The sequence below is a fragment of the Danio rerio genome, chromosome 24 (genome assembly GCF_049306965.1).
Source record: "Danio rerio strain Tuebingen ecotype United States chromosome 24, GRCz12tu, whole genome shotgun sequence".
Taxonomy (NCBI): Eukaryota; Metazoa; Chordata; class Actinopteri; order Cypriniformes; family Danionidae; genus Danio; species Danio rerio.
The window spans coordinates 43,105,001-43,120,000 of NC_133199.1; the positions used below are offsets into that span (position 1 = coordinate 43,105,001).

Below are 15,000 nucleotides of genomic sequence, written 5' to 3' on the forward strand. Positions count from 1 at the left end.
AGTGGCCCAGCCAGAGCCTAGATCTAAACCCTATTGAACATCTCAGGAGAGATCTGAAAATGGCTGTACACCGCCGCTTCTCACCCAACCTGATAGAGCTTGAAAGGTGCTGCAAAGAGGAATGGGCAAATTTTCCCAAAGACAGGTGTGCAGAGCTTGTGGCATCATATTTAAAAAGACTTGAGGCTGTAATCACTGCCAAAGAGGCATCAACAAAGTATTGAGCAAAGCCTGTGAATACTTACCAGATGCACTGTATATAAACATACTGCTAAATGATTTCATTATATTAGGTTTTCACTGTACTTTATTATTAAATGAATGCAGACTTGGTGAAAATATTGAACAGTAGTGTTTTATTAAATTATTACTACAATCAATGTAAATCAAGTATACAGTCAGACGCCGACTCCCCCTCATAATGAACATATTAAAATGTAAAATAAGTATGATAGTATTTGTGGTGGCGTATCCATGACAACAGAGCTGAGGATCCCTAAAGCGCAGCAGTGTGTTGGTGTGATGTGTTTAAGTGTGTCCACAAGACACACACACACTGCTGGTCATCACCAGTCACACACACACTTTTAGTTTTTTAGATGCTAACATGAGTATGTTAGTCTTAAGGTTATCTATAAGCTAGTGAGCTCCAAAAACAGTGACAAGACACAGTGGCTCAGTGGCCTCACAGCAAGAAGGTTGCTGGCTTGAGTCCCGGCTGGGCCAGTTGGCATTTCTGTGTGGAGCATGTTCTCCTCATTTTGGTGTGGGTTTCCTCCAGGTGCTCCAGTTTCCACCACAGTCCAAACACATGCACTGTTGGGTTAATGATGAACTAAATTGGCCGGAGTGTATAAGGCTGTACTCACACTAGGTACAGTTGCCTCGAACCGGGCCAAAGCACGCTTGTCCCCCCTCCCGTCTCCCCCGACGGCCCGCACTCACACCACAAATGGGCGCTTACGTCACGCTTACGTCATCGCTGCTGCGCTGTTCAGTGAGAAGCGCTCTCTCACTCAGCAGCACAGTGGAGATTTCTCTAGTTATATTGTGTCAGTCGTTTGATATGCAGTGACATGCAGTCACATATTTCACCAAACAGTCCTTAAGGATGCGGTGACACGCAGTCAGATATTTCGCCGAACAGATCCGCCACTTTTGGCGCTCATAAACAATCATAAAGCCCTCGTGCTGCAGGAATGAGGAGGTCTGCTGAAGGCGCGCAGCTGTGGTGCAGTGAGGGGTTTGCGTCTTTAATAAACTACGGCAGTTTGCGTTCACTGAACAGTAAGAATGATTAATAAATCCATATGAAACAGTCCCTTGAAAGTCATGTCTCGCTTTCAGTTTCAGGCTTTGGTGCGTTTTGCACTCAAACACAAGTGAACCGCGCTCAGGCACACCTCTTCCAACTGGGCCAGGGCCGGCCAAGTGAACCATGCTTGAGCCCGATACAGCGCACTCACACTTCTTAAACGATCTGGGAAACAGGCCTGGGCACGGTACGGATGGCATAGTGTGAGTAGGCCCTAAGTGTGTATGGGTGTTTCCCAGTGCTGGGTTGTGGTTGGAAGGGCATCCATTGTGCAATAGCTGATGGTTCATTCCGCTGTGGCAACCCCTGATTAATAAAAGGACTAAACCAAAAAGAAAATGAATGAATGAATGATTAGATGATCAGGGGTGGCCAAACTTTTTCTTACAAAGGGCCAATAACCAAACTTTGAGAGATGAGGGCCGATATATATTCTACTAAAAAACTTTTTTTTTTTGTATTTTCTGTGATTTCCTACATCCTTTCGGTTAAGAAAATTCTACAATTTATAGTTTTTTAATTTTGTTTTTATTTTTAATTTTGGAGCATGTCCACTGTAGTAGACTACAGGACCATTTTACTTCAAAACGACCGCCACTCAGACAACAAAACTGTATAGGAAATGGCTGTAAAGGGATATTAATCCAATATTAATGTAACAAAAACAAAACAAAAGCCATTTTTTCCTTTTGTATTAAAATTCCTGAAACAGTTTAGTCTGAAAGAGAGTCAAACTCAAAAAAAGAAGAAGAAATGATGTTAATTCAAAACAAATTTAACATAAAAGCAATTTAAATCTGATTGTAATTCTCTAATTGTCTGATTGTCTGACTCTAAGTCAGAGTCTCCCTCAACTATTTTATAAAGGCTGTTTCTCAATATGATTTCTTCAGCGGTCTTGCATCCTCGTGTTCCCGTGAAACGTCATCATCAGCAGCCAAAGTTCAGTTCCAGTACTCAAGAACTGAGGACACGTGAAACTTCCCGGATGTGTTCTTGATATGGAGGACGCACTGATGCAGACTTGAGCACCGAACTTGCTCTGGAAGTCCCAGAAGTCATTGCGACTGGAGATGGGAAGCGCAGCATTTTATTTAGATTTATTATTAAAGTTCAGAAATATCACTTGTTTACCTCAGGAATTTCCCTAAATGAAACGGTGAATGTAAACATCACCATGCACATCTTAATAAAGGAATAAACACATTAAGGGTGTTTATTTATTAAAATCTGTTTTATTTATATTGTGCAACTTATATTTGTAATGTTTTCATGCATAGTATAGGTTTTGAGAAGGAGAATAAATCAATAAATCGCTGTATGAGTGCTGTAATGTTTAAAAAAAAATCCATTTTAAACCCGTGAAGGTCACATGACCATCAGGAAGAAAGCAGCATCTAATTTCTCTCAGGACGCGTTCTCTGTTCTCGTGGTCCCTCGAGTTTGTTCTTTCAAGGACACCTGGCAAAACCGGTTATTTCTGCCTCCTGCAACATGCAGTCATTAATTAATTAAACTGGTCCTGGTGTCCACTATAGTGGACATTTAAAAAGGAGGATATTTTGAAACACAAACAAGTTGACAGCTTTGAAAGCTAAATGTATTGTTCCTGACACTTTAATACACAAATATACATGCAATAATAATAGCAAAAAACATTTTTCAAGAGTTCACACTTAGCTGATGATTTACAAAAGCTTGTTTGGCATGCTGTCCCAGGAGAGAGCCCCGAGCTCAAGGACTCCACGAGCCCGGGGCTTCCTCCCGTTGCCAGAGCAAGAGGGGAGCCTGAGCTCAGTGGATCTCAGAACTCCCCTGCCGCTGTAGCTAAGGGAACGCAAGGGATTAGACAAGCTTGATTGTTATGCATGTTGAATGTCTTTGGATGGTAGGAGGAAACCGGAGAACCCGGTGAAAACCCACGCGGACACGGGGAGAGCATACAAACTCCTCACAGAAACACCCACCGGTCCTGTGGAACCAGGGCCGGCAGTGTTCTTGCTGTGTGGCTCACAGTGCTAACCACTGGGCCGCCGTGCCGCCCAATCACAGGTAAAGGAGAAGAATAGGGGAGGAGGGGGGTTTCTTCCAAACGAAGATGAAGTGAACTGAAAACTGTGGCTATTTATAGTAGCTTAGGGCTCATATGATTGGAAGATAGTGATTAGCAAATGCGAGACCGGCCGTGATAAATCATAAGCACGTGATCCTCTCGAAATTAGTTTATGAATAAACTTCACAAAAAGCTCAATTTTACACGCCTCTCTCCTTCCCATTAAATGTGCTTTTTCGTATGCCGGCCATTTTGGATGCAGCGTAAGAAGTGGTTCCTAGCATGCCAGCCAATCAAATGACATCACTAGAAAGCCCGGGATGTCCTCTGAACAGTACAACAGACTTGACAGAGTAGCTCAAAATAATTCAGAGAAAATTCATGAAAACGCTCTGTCCACTACAGAGGACACAAGTCAATGGGCTGGGTCTCAGGAGGATGTACCAAACTGAACATATCACACTGTATTATATTAAATTTGCCATGGGTTATTTCCTAATGTATTAGCTAATATTTAAAAATAACTAGAAAATGCTGCTTTAAATTGTATTTGCAGTATAATTTTGAAACATTTTGTAATTAACTTATTACAGTTAAGTCATAATCTCATTAATAACACAATGACATTAGCCCCTTTCACACATACACACCTTTCCGGAAAATGACCGGCAATTTTCCGGAAAGTTCTGTATGTGTGAACAGGCCCTTTTTGAAAATATTGGTAAATTCGTTCTGGCTTTTTTCTGGAAAGAGAAGTTGTAAGATTACAGGTTATTTGCCGGAATGCTCCGCAATGTGAATGCAAAAGGAAGATTGCCGGAAAGAGCGCGTGCACATCTAGAACGTGCTGACGTGAGACGTACTTTAGCCAATCAGAACAGTCAGACACGTTCACGTCCGCGCGGTTTATGAGAATAAAAGCCTTAGAATATTTTCCCAGACATATTTAGCTGCTAGAAATTAGTCAGACAACGTTTATATGTTCATCTTAATGCCAACCGTGTAAATAATTATCGATAAGATGCTTATGATAAGCCGTTGTTTGTTCACCTTCAAGCTTTGCGTGTGCCCGTGAAACAGCCCATGGGCACACACACCTATCATGTACATCTCGACATGTGAAAGTGTTTCTCTATATGTTTTCATCGAAGTTGTTCACAATACTGATCCATCCACAGAGTTTGTGATGTAGTCAAATGTTTACAAACACAAGCGCAGCCGTTTAGAGCTCATTTCTGGTGAATGATGTCAGAATTTACCGGTGTTTTGGAGTGGATGTGTGAATGCTCTTTTCCGGAAAAATTACGTAACGTCCTCGCCTGTGTGAACAGCGCTTTTTTTAAAGTCGTTCCGGAAATTTTCCATATAATTACCGGTATCACTGTGTGAAAGGGGCTTATAACAGTGTTGAAAACACTTGACCTGCTTTCGTCTTTGCCTTGATTTGCTCGCCTATGCTTGTGCGTTGCTTTTGTCAAGGGATAGTTTTTACATTTTAAAAGTCTGATTTATTTACAACATTTAGTTGAAACATATCATTTCAGTTGGCTATTTTTGTAGCTCAGCAGTAAAACAAAGAAACAAAGGGGGTTGCATTAAAATCTAAATATCGATCTCTGTTAAAGACATTCGCCCCAATTACCTCCCCAACATTCTCCCTCTCTTTTCAGATGAGATGGTGGGCCAAATCAAAGGTTACCTTTGGCCAACTTTGGCCCGCAGGCCCTACTTAGGGCATCTCTGATCAAGAAACTTGTCTTATAATCAGTGTTTAAAACCATTTTCTTGCTTCATATTCTTGTGTAATTGAAAGACACTTTAAAAATGACTCTTATTTTGTAATATTAGTCATGCCTTTACTGCCATGTTAGCTACTGTCATTTGAATGCATTCTTGCATAAATGGATTCATTTCTTTCAAATAACTTAACAGTTTGACTTTAATATGTGTGCATTTACAACAGAGCTCTTCCTTATTTTCAATTCTGCAGACCCTGAATATGATCATAAACTCATGCATCTTAAAGTTTAGTTCCGTGTATAAAGTAATTATGTTACTGGGTGTACAATAGTAAATGCGTCTGCAATATTATTAGGAGGATATTCACTTTGTTTGGTCACTATGCATTTGTCTACACATTCAAATTCATGTGTTTGTTTTATATTTATTTATATATTAATGTTGTATATTAATGCATTTATTCATCATGGCATGTATGTTTACATGTTTGTTTGTTTCAGTCTAATGTTCACTATAGCAGTGTTTCTCCATGGGACCCACATTTTGACATGGTCATCAAGCCGCGACCCAATTTTTTAAGAAACTATTATATAATTTTAGGAATTATAATTATTTGTGTTTATTTGTTAACATATACAAGTAGTGACAGATAAATCATAAGAAATTCACCAAGACTTACAAATAAACAATACTTTATTGCAGTCATTTAACAAAACGTATCTAATTATAGGTATATTACAAAGTAAAAATGTCAAATACTGTAAACCGTGGTTGGGTTAAAGAAATGTTCAGTTACCATTTACTAAACTGAACTGTTAATAAAACATTAACACTGATCCTGTTGAACAGAACAAACCAACAAATTAAAGTAAAACGATTGAAATAATCATAACCCTTTTTATAATAATCACCAGTTATTTGCTCGTCTGCTATTGTGTGAGCTTTCTAGGTCTATGCTACGCTGTACAGTGCCACAGTGCCTGTACTAGTTTTGAACATGAAGATGTTCGACACCCTTTGTGATGCCCTCAGCTATTGAAGTCGTCGTTGAAAATAGTCCACAGGTTTGTCCTTGCAACTGGGGTGTTTGGTTTTAAATGTCATTTTAGTTTAGAAGGTTGTATATTTACAATATATGTAAATCCATACTTCACATATTCAGGGTTGTACTTGCGCTTCAACATATTTGTTGCTATAATTAAATTAAATTTCACATGTCAAACGGTACGGTTGTCGCGCGCGCATTTCAAAATAAAAGTCCGATATAAGCAAAATAAGTTAAAAATTAAACTTTTGTTGTTTTTTTTGACCCACCAGTTGAGAAACACTGCACTAATGTAATATATTCATGCATTTCAGTCTAATTATAATTCGTCTTCCTGTTCTTTATCAAATGTTCATTTATTTATTAAAACCAAATTTTTAGGTCATTTATTTGATTTTGGATTGAATTAATGACAGATATTATTTCCCAATTTTCTCAATTTTTAATAATCTCAATGTTTTATAATCAGAAGCTACAATTATACATTATTTTAGTACTGTAATATATTCACGCATTTCAGTCTAATTATTTATCTTTTTTGTTTTTAATCTAAGGCTTATTTATTCTTATAAAGCAGGGATGTCAAACTCAATTCCTGGTGGGCCGCAGCTCTGCACAGTTTAGTTCAAACCCTAATTAAACACACCTGATCAAACTAATTGAGTCCTTCAGGCTTGTTTGAAACCTACAGGTAAGTGTGTTGGAGCAGGGTTGGAACTAAACTGTGCAGGGCTACGGCCCTCCAGGAATTGAGTTTGACATCCCTGTTATAAAGTATTTGGTCATTTATTTGAATCTTTTTTTACGGTTTTTCTCCATTGGTTTGACTCTTTTCTTGAAATAGAAATTACACTCTCAAATAAGATCATTTGGCAAAACAGTGTTACAGTTCAGCACAACACTATAGCTCACTTTCAAAAGCTCATACCTTTCCCACAGCAGTTCACTCATGTGTCAAAACTAAATATCCTTCTCATTTATACAGTCAGTGCCCCCAAAATGCTTCAACCCTTTGGCATTATGTAAGAACTGCAAGTCAAAACGTTTAGATGTTTTGTCCCCAGGGGCGGACTGGCCATCTGGCAATTCTGGCAAATGCCAGAGGGGCCGGGCCAATTTTTAAATGTGGGCCGGTCAGTTTTTTTTTTAACATGTATTGTTCTTACGTGCAGGCAGCTTTTATCTCTTGCTAGATGTGATATTATAATGATGATAATAAAAATGATAATAATAATAATAATAATAAATGTTAAGCATTTGGCCCAATTGGTGACGGCCGCCTGATTTCAAGATGGGCCGACCCAATCCGAGGTTACCTGGACGTAATCAAAATCCGGCAAGAATGTCATATTATTTCACCATCTGTACACCAAAATAAATAGTAAATGTCTGTGTCCGTGGGTGGGCTGTGTCAGTGTGGTAATGTGGGCTGATGTGGCTACAATGCCAGGGCTGAATTTTTGTCCCAGTCCGCCCCTGTTTGTCATTATGGCAAAGAACCAGGCCCGGATTGGCTAATCGGGAGGACCGGGAGAATTCCCTGTGGGCCGGTCCGTTTTTTGGCCGTGAGGGTCCCTAGTTCCAGAATCTGTTGTTCTCAGCAGTCACACTTTTTAAAAATAATTTATTTATTTACTTGACCACAGCCTTCTTATTCATTATTTTACCGCAGCTCTGCTCTTTTTATCTATTTTCTCGTAGCCTCGTGAGCAGGATGCAGCCTGCAGGTTAATGATGATATAACTAGATAAGTCACCATTCTACGTGCAGCTGTTGTGGTACAGTGGTTAGTACGTTAGATTATGACGCGGCCAACCTGGGTTCGGTCCTTGTCTGAGTAACAATTTTTTTTTTTTATTTTTATTGTTATGACATAATACTGTAAGGGTTGTTCTAAAAGAGTTCTAAGAGCTGTTTTCTCAAAAAAAAGACGTGATAGTGTAATTAGAAACTGAATTGGAAATAACCTTATTTTAATATAGTCAGTGGTGAACTGAGGTGGGCCGGCCTGAGGCTTGAAACTCCAGGGCTGAAAATGAGTCCCACTCCGGCCCTGCAAAGAACCACTAAAATATCCTCCATGTCCACCTTACAGTCTTAGCCCAGTCCTTTACTGACAATGGTTCCTGTACTGGTTTTGTCTAGCTAACAGAATACAATTGTGTATAAAACAGAAACAGGATTTTAGGGTAAGAGTAGTCTACAAGGTTTGACTTCATACATTACGCTCATACTGCCAAGGAAATGGTCACTTCTTTTTTATTGTAATAATCAACCTCACACAAAGTAACTTATATCAGAGCAAAAAGAATAAATAGCTGTAATAAATTGTGATTAAATTTTTCAAGGATTCACCTACTGTATGGTATTCATGGTCTTAGTCTTCTCAACAGACTATTGTGCATGTAACGACATATACAATGAAATGACGCTGACACATTTTGGAGAGAACAACCATTAGACTGACAATTACAGATCACTTTAGATCAACAAGATCTATTCATTTGGAAATTGTGCTAAATGTAAATCTCTACTTAATCATTTCCAGAGATGTACTTAGACATTTGCAATTTGATGAAATGAATGAAAAAATCAATTCTGCTGTGAACAATTGCCAAGTGGTTTGCAGGTTTGTTCATGTTGTTTTGAGAATGTAATTTCTGTTTCAAGAAATGAGCCAAACTGAAAAACTAATATATACAGTTGAAGTCAGAATTATTAAACCCCTTTTCACATTTTTTCTCCTTTTTTTTATATTTCCCAAATGACGTTTAACAGAGAAATTTTCACAGTATGTCTGATAATATTCTTTCTTCTGGAGAAAGTCTTATTTGTTTTATTTCGGCTAGAATAAAAGCAGTTTTGAATTTTTTAAAAACCATTTTAGGAACATAATCATTAGCCCCTATAAGCTATATTTTTTTCTGATAGTCTACAGAACAAACCACTGTTATACAATAACTTGCCTAATTACCTAATTACCCCAGTTAAGCCTTTAAATGCCACTTTAAGCTGTATAGAAGTGTCTTGAAGAATATCTAGTCAAATATTATTTACTGTCATCATGCCAAAGAAAAATAAATCACTTATTAAGGGATGAGTTATTAAAACTAGAGGAGGAGAACATTGATGATGAGGATTATAAGCTGAGAAAATATGATATACTAATCCTGCTGAAGTATTCCAAGCATGGGATGGGTCCTCGTGTGGCAGAGTTCCTCACAGCTCCAATACACGTCTCTGCCATTTGCTTGCAGTAGCCATGTGCTTTTCACCATACACAATTCATCTGCTCGTGATCTTCCTTCATAGTGATGAAATCAACAGAGACATTGATTGATTGTATTTTAATAGTAGGCAGGTAATAAGCCAGTAAATTGCAGGAATTGTGACTTAAACGAAAGAGTTGCTAACATTTGTTAGAGTGAGGGTGTACATTTTATAAAGTTATATACTGTATAGTGTCCTTTCCAAAAAAGTGATGTCTACAGTATGTGTATAATGCATGTTCAATGAATGTATATATTAGTTCCGTTTAATTAATTTGCTCTTCTGTTTGTTTGCACAGACCCCAGATCAGTCCATCACTCATGGTTTAACCCCCGTGGTTTAGTGTATGGTGTGGGTTGCTCGGCTTGTTATGGTTATCTGAGGTCACGTCAGGTCATATCAAACCTGTGGGTCATCAATACCTCACTAAGTGGACTGTGTGGGGTTTAATCGCGGGGTGTCAGTGTTCGGATGATCCCTTGCGGGGGAGACGCACACCCATCAGCGGCCCCGCGGAGGTCCTGCATGTGTGTGTGTGTGTGTGTGTGTGTCAGCAATCATGTCAGACTGCAGCCAATAAGGTACAAAAGCTTCAAGAAAACAAATGAGTAACAGATATCCGAAATGGATTAGTTGATTAACTCTCATGCACAAACACACACACACGCACACACACACACACTCATCTTTAAAAGAGGGAATATCAATTAGTTGCATAGGATAATGGACTTAGAAGAGTCTGGATAAGATTACGACCTCACTAAGCCAGCAGATCTGGCTAAATCACTTTTGATTGTATGATTTTTTTCAGGGAAATATTCTAGATAAATTTGATTTTGCTTAAAGAAAATAAATATGAACTCTTTTTTTACAATACTGCATTTTAATAGCATTTATATGAGCATTTTATTAGCGGTGTTTCATTAGTTGGTGGTCTATTCTGCTGTGGCGACCAGCAAGCAGAAGAAATATTAATGAACGTAATAGTGTGCATAATTTTATTAATTTATTCATTTTCCTTTGGCTTAGTCCCTTTATTGAGCTGGGGTCACCACAGCGGAATGAACCGACAACTTATCCAGCATATAAGTAACATGAGCGTAACATCTCAGCACTCTGAATAGGCCTGGCTACATACACTTCGCCTTTTAATTGGCCAACACAACAATGAAGTCTTTCTTAACAAATTAAATTAAAATAAATTCTAAACTATGACAGGTATTTGGCAATAGCAAAATCAAGATGAACGCCACTCGACAATCTGGCCTTAAGGCGGCGGTGAAGCTGAATATTAAAAGAATAGCCTAACACCAACATTAACCTGTATACTCTGTCTACATTAGGATTTTATGGCTTAATTAATAATTATTTATAATAAAAAAGAAACCCTTTACTCACCAAGATTAATCCAGGTGTTTTTGTGGAGGAACATCACTGAATTCGCTATAAATGTCTTTAGCGCAGACCTGCGCTCTGGATGTTGCGTCCAGCTGCACCGAACACCATTTCAATGCTGCTGCTACAGGCCGAGATGCATAGATCTGATCTGGCTAATTCAGCATGTTTTGGGTAGGATTGTTTGTTCATCTTCTACCAGCCAAGAACATCCACTTCATTTTCCATTTTCAATGGAGTGAGTGACTTCGTCACCTTCCCTGTCAGCTTGCTGTACATTGCTGTTTAGTGCTCTACCATAATACGCAGTGTATGAGCGACCGCAAACATACCTTTGCGGCTAGAATGACCGTTCCTTTTGGACTGGTGGCTGGCCTGACTTCTCCGTCATCATTTGTTTCACCTTTGCTGGGATGGATTTGAATGCTTTAACAAAGGATTTAATTACTTTCTCGCGCTAAATGAAGTGTGGTTTATTCATAAACTAATTTCGAGAGGATCACGTGCTTATGATCAACACGGCTGGCTCCTTATTAGCTCCGTAATCTGCCGTATAGATGGTAACGGAAGCATTATAAATAATCTGAGTTTTTCACTCCAGTTATCTTCGTTTTGAAGCTCCCCCCCTTTCCACCCCTACATCCTCCCCCTTTTCTGACAGGGCGCCACGGTGGCCCAGTGGCTAGCACTGTTGCCTCACAGCAAGAACACCGCTGGTCCAACCTATCTGGCCGGTTGGTGTTTGTATGTTCTCCATGTGTTCGCATGGGTTTCCCCCAGATTCCCCGGTTTCCTCCTACCGTCCAAAAACTTAAACCATAGCCAATCGACTAAAACAAATTATCACTTAATACAACCCTAGTTTACACTTCTCACGGCGACAAGCAGGGGAGTTCTCGAGACCTACCTGAGCTCAAACTTTCCTCTTGCCCTTCTAACGGGAGGGAGCCCCAGGCTCGAGGATATTACGAGCTCGGCTCTCTCCCGAGACAGCATGCCAAATACGCTTTGATTATCAACTCTTGAAAGAGCTTTGATGAGATTGTATATTTGGGGCTGGATAGTTTAGTATAGTTTAAAACTTTATTAATCCCCATAGGGCAATTTATTTCGACAAGGTGGTGCTTCACATACAGTATATCAAAATGACACTCAACACAATAAACATCAACACTTAACAGCAAGTACAAAAAACAAATAATAGTCCAGCAATTAACTACATTTATTACATAGCCTAATTGCTTCAGGCACAAAAGTAAATTTATAACGATTTGTGGAACATCTTATTGTCCTTAGACGTCGACCAAGGGGCGTCCGCTCAAAATGTTTATTTAAGGGATGTGTTTTGTCTCCTAATATTTTATGTGCCATCCTCAACACCTGCTGTTCGTAATAGTATGCAAGACTTCGCAGGGGAACTCCCAAACTCTTTAAACACAATTTAACGATGCCTTGAAAATTATTTTAGTTTTTTTATGGACAGTGAAGAGAACAAACAAATGGCAAAATACTTTCAATAAATGAATTGTAAAAGGTCATAAGAATAACTTTCTCTACATTAAAAGAGTTGAGATGCTTGGCCATTTCATCTTATCCAATGTCCATTGGGAGGGTGCTTTTGCAAGTGGACCTGTCAGATGAACGTCGCTCACTTTGACGTTAATTTTGGCAGTAAAACTGTGCTTATCACTGGGTGACGAGCTGTTATAACATGCTGAAAGCATTATGTAAATTATTTATATATATATATATATATATATATATATATATATATATATATATATATATATATATATATATATATATAATAATCAATATAACTTCTTTTTACATTTACATTTACATTTAGTCATTTAGCAGACGCTTTTATCCTAAGCGACTTACAAATGAGGACAAGGAAGCAATTTACACAACTATAAGAGCCACAATGAATAAGTGCTATAGGCAAGTTTCAGGTCTGTAAAGTCTAAGAAGGGAAGTATTAGTAGTATTAGTATTTTTTTTTTGTTTGTTTTTTTTGGGTACAGTTAGTGTGATATTCAGAGAGGCAATTGCAGATTAGGAAGTGTAGTGGAGACTAAATAGTTGAGTTTTTAGTCGTTTCTTGAAAATAGCGAGTGACTCTGCTGTTCTGATGCAGTTAGGGAGTTCATTCCACCAACTGGGCAGATTGAGCGTGAGCGTTCGCGAAAGTGATTTCTTCCTTCTTTGGGATGGAGCCACGAGGCGACGTTCATTCACAGAACGCAAGTTTCTGGAGGGCACATAGATCTGCAGAAGTGAGAGCAGATAAGAAGGAGCAAGGCCAGAAGTCACTTTGTAGGCAAACATCAGAGCTTTGAATTTGATGCGAGCAGCAACTGGCAGCCAGTGCAAACGGACTAGCAGCGGAGTGACATGTGCCCATTTAGGTTCATTGAAGACCACTCGTGCTGCTGCATTCTGGAGTTGTTGAAGAGGCTTGATAGAGTTAGCTGGAAGCCCAGCTAGTAGAGAGTTGCAGTAATCCAGTTTGGAGAGAACAAGAGCTTGAACAAGGAGTTGAGCTGCATGTTCAGATAAGAAGGGTCGGATCTTTCTGATGTTATAGTGTGCGAATCTGCACGATCGAGCAGTTCTAGAAATGTGGTCAGAGAAGTTTAGTTGGTCATCAATCGTTACTCCAAGGCTTTTCACCATTTTGGATGCAGTAATGGTTGCCCCATCCATCTGGATTGAAAAGTTATGGTGTACAGTCGGGTTGAGAGAAACTACAAGCATTTCCGTTTTTGCGAGGTTCAGCTGAAGATGATGATCTCTCATCCAGTGTGAAATATCCAACAGGCAGGCTGAGATGCGAGCTGAAACCGAGGGATCATCAGGATGAAAAGAGAGGTATAGCTGGGTATCATCAGCATAGCAGTGGTAGGAGAATCCATGTCTCTGGATGACTGGTCCTAGAGATGATGTGTAGATGGAGAAGAGAAGTGGCCCAAGAACAGAGCCTTGAGGTACCCCAGTGTTTAGATGCTGTAGGTTGGACACCTCTCCCCTCCAAGACACCCTGAATGACCTGTCAGAGAGGTAAGATCGTGTTTTTAACACAACAACAAAATCTGAACCGCATCGGATGTCATTTCCTCGCTGTAAATGCTAGCGCTCCCGTTTTTTTTCTGCATACTTGCTGCGCGCGCATCCTGGTTGTTTACAAACATGGTAATTCATCTATACTGTTATGCCAAAAATGTACTGTGAAGAAAAATCGAACGGTCTAAAAATGCCTGATTTTCTGTTTCATTTATTCGTTTAAACTAGCTGTGATTTGTTGTTTTTTTTATTTTTCTGCTTTCTTTTTTTGAGATTCAGCCTGTTCCTCTGTACACATCTTACAGTGAAACGGGACAAGCTTGAGTCTGACGCTGCAGAAACGAACAGAAAGCAGGAAAAGTTTTCTTAAGCTGCTCAGCACTTTCAGCTCAGGGTTACACATGTTTCTGCTGCATGTTTGACATGTTCTGCTGCTGCCCGCTTTTAGAAAGACCCAAAATACAACCTGGACACATCAAACACACCTGCCTAGCTCAGTGCTCATCCCTGGTTGAAGCCCAGGTGTCACACACACACACACACACACATACACACACACACACACACACACACACACACACACACTGCTCTGTTTGCTCATCTTGTGTTGGTTTTGCCCCTGCTGGTTTTGGGTTATTTTAATCTGTGCATCTATGGGCAGAAAAGTAGGCCTTTCCCATGATGCCTCTCTCCCTCTCTTATAAGAAATTAATGGTGGTGTTGTGAGGATTACTGTTGCTCAGACATGGTGATCAAGCCTCTCACACTGCTGTAAGTATACTGTAGACTCCATTGTGTCCTCCAGGGCTTTTGATTTTTACTGTGAGTGTGAATATTGGTGTGCAGACGCTCAGTGAAGGAGGAACACAAAGATCACAAACTCTTCACTGTACACAGACGCTACATTTGATGCTCTTTATTTGTAAGAGTAGTGATGATCTGGATGTCTTATTTTGTTTGTTTGTGTGTGTGCTGTACATGCAGGATGTGGACAGCTGGTTTCCAGGTGCTGCTGCTGTGTTGTGGGTGAGTCTGCTGGGCATCAGGACAGTGAGTGTGTGTGGACGTCACTGCAGAAATATAATCACAAAACAGCAGTACAGTTATCTACAGTTA

At 39.5% G+C, this 15,000-nt stretch overlaps 1 long non-coding RNA gene across 3 annotated transcripts in view; it reads left to right on the plus strand.

Annotated features, from left to right (window-relative positions):
• The window catches only part of LOC141380772 (uncharacterized), a 20,942-nt gene that overhangs the window by 1,409 nt on the left and 4,533 nt on the right, over positions 1-15,000 (plus strand). The window contains exons 1-2 of one of the 3 annotated variants that reach the window (XR_012399567.1): positions 14,598-14,655; positions 14,869-14,910. This is a non-coding gene — a long non-coding RNA (uncharacterized lncRNA). Of the gene's footprint in view, positions 1-14,597; positions 14,707-14,868; positions 14,911-15,000 lie in introns of those variants that run through there. The other 2 variants (XR_012399569.1, XR_012399568.1) reach the window with 2 other exon arrangements.